The 2,491-nt window shown below is 40.3% G+C and overlaps 1 pseudogene across 1 annotated transcript; it reads right to left on the bottom strand.

Annotated features, from left to right (window-relative positions):
* Positions 1-653: 653 nt before the first annotated feature.
* On the bottom strand, positions 654-1,277 carry LOC103253039 (annotated as a pseudogene). Its single transcript, XR_002481547.1, has 2 exons — positions 1,236-1,277; positions 654-1,183 (listed from the first exon to the last, which is right to left on the bottom strand). The product of XR_002481547.1 is annotated as an ATP synthase F(0) complex subunit C1, mitochondrial pseudogene (transcript).
* Positions 1,278-2,491: the final 1,214 nt, after the last annotated feature.

Here is a 2,491-nt window from a genome sequence, read left to right as displayed (position 1 = left end):
TGATTTTATGGGAGTGGGACTGCACTACAAATACATTACTGCAACACAGTAACTTACTAGTGCTAGGCAGTTTAGTGATTGAACAATTAAAAGATGATTAATATTTTATTTTAACAAATAATTTAGAAATAGAGTAAAAGTGAAAAATGAAATTGTCTAAATGATTTTAAGGTAAATTAGGAGACATTGATAGACTTGGCTGACTAAATTTCATAGAATATATAAGCATTCTTTTTTTTAGTATTGCATATTAGATTATCCAAAATCCTAAGATAAGCAACATTTTTATTATAAGAAACAGCAGAAGATGTGTTGACATTTATTTTTAATCCTTAGATATTTGGCTATTGATGAGAATATTTATCTCTGCTTGATTTCATGGTTATACTTTTGTTACACACACCGTAAACACACACCGATAATCTTGAACAGTTTTTAAATAGAATTCAAACCCTTGTTGGATAAAGTATTTTATCACTTTAGGCATTGCTTTTTTATTTTCTGGAATTAGGTTTTGCTATGTTTCTATCCTACTACCCTCATCATATTTATTCTTATAAATACTCAACCATATTTTCTATTTCCATGTCAGTATAAGGCTAAATTCTCAAATTAGGAAAATATGTTTTATTATTTTAACATTTTCTTTTTTCTTTTTTTTTTTAGAGAAATGTTGTGTTTAATGGTAAAGCTTAACACGCTCCAGAACCGGCAACGGCATGGAATCGTAGCAGCAGGTCAGGTAGGTGACCCCCATGGAGCCTCACATGGCGAAGAGGATGAGGAAGGCAACCATCAAACAGAAGAGCCCCATGGCCTCAGACAGGGCAAAGCCCAGAATGGCATAGGAGAAGAGTTGCTGTTTGAGAGACGGGTTCCTGGCATAGCCAATGATAAAGCTGCCAAACACCGTTCCGATGCCAACCCCTGAACCAGCCACACCAACTGTGGCTGCACCAGCACCAATAAACTTGGCTGCTGTGTCAATGTCCGGGAAGACGACACTGGTCTGGAACTCCCACCTGGCCACTTGGAGTGGGGAGCTGCTGAAGGAAGGCTGCTTAGATGAATTCTCTGGCCTATTCAGGAAGGAGCCAGACACAGGCCTGATGAGACCCCTGGTACAACAGCGGATCAGAGCCGGAGAAACGAGTAGTGCCCCAGTTGCCTGCATTTTTTCAGTCTACACTCCTGCTCGGCCACAGCGCTCGCCCGGCTCAAGGTGACTGACTCACCTCGCAGCTTTAGCCCTTGGTCTCAGCGCTCAGCTCCCCCCATGTGGAGGGTTTTTGTTTTGTTTTGTTTTGTTTTTAACATTTTCAATATGTAAACTTGGGATGGATGCAGCCAAAGTCATAAGATAGTTGCTGCAGCTCTCTAGAAATTCGCAGTTTGAGCAGTGAGGTCATGTACAGAAAAAGAAAATAAACAGAAATTGATTATTACCTCAAATGTTCAACAAACCAGTTAGAAATTAGATAAACCTGTACACTTTTAAAGTGGAAGCAATATGGATAAACATAGGCATATATGAAGAACATGAAAATTGTAGATACATGGAAGGTGGAAAAAATGGGGCACAAGGAGAAGTAGCAAAGGCCTTAGAGTGCTGTATGAAGAGGTGCGGCATTTTTCACACTATACATGGTGACTATCTTGTGAGTCATCATATTAATCTGATTATGATCATGATTAAAAAGAAATTCCTGGCCAGGCTCGGTGGCTCAACCTGTAATCCCAGCGATTTGGGAGGCCGCGATGAGTGGATTGCCTGAGCCTGAGGGTTCAAGATCCACCTGGGCAACTTGGCGAGACCTCATCTCTACAATAAATTAAAAATTAGCCGGGCGTGGTAGCACGCACCTGTAGTTCCAGCTGCTTGGAAGGCTGAGGTGGAAGGATCGTCAGAGCCCAGCAGGTTAAGGCTGCAGTAGCCAGGAGCAGCCACTGCACGCCAGTCTGAGTGAAAGAGTGAGACTTCAACTCAAAAAAAAAAAAAAAGAAATTCTTTGCATTAACTATACTAGACCAGTATAAAAATATATAGTCCATTACAAATTGAAAAGGTATGAACTGTTTCAGAAAAACTTTGTTTCTGTATATATGAATATATTATAATTAGAAACTATATAACGTATATTTGTATGTATGAGGGGGAGCCAAAAAACCCCAGGAATTATTTTTTGGATGGTGGGTCCCTTGTAGTTCAGGCTTCCCCTGTTAGGTGAGTGATCTCAGAAACCATTGACACATTGTTGTGAAAGGCTGTATTCGCCTACAGTTAATTTTTTTGGAGATTATTTTAGCATGTCTGCCCATTTCATGATGTGTGATTCACAAGTGCATCTGTCCATACCTGGCTAAGTGCTCAGCAGTGTTTGACCAAAAACAACATGACCCCTATGCCCCACCCTCCCTATTCACTCTGTCTTGCTGGGTGACTATTTCTTGTTTCTGGGATGAAAAAAGTCCTCAAAGGGAAACGTTCTGC

This window comes from Carlito syrichta, unplaced genomic scaffold (assembly GCF_000164805.1).
Source record: "Carlito syrichta isolate Samal-C Ts95f unplaced genomic scaffold, Tarsius_syrichta-2.0.1 Scaffold194589, whole genome shotgun sequence".
Taxonomy (NCBI): Eukaryota; Metazoa; Chordata; class Mammalia; order Primates; family Tarsiidae; genus Carlito; species Carlito syrichta.
The sequence above is the reverse complement of the archived record's forward strand: the minus strand, read 5'-3'. Positions and strand labels throughout refer to the sequence as shown.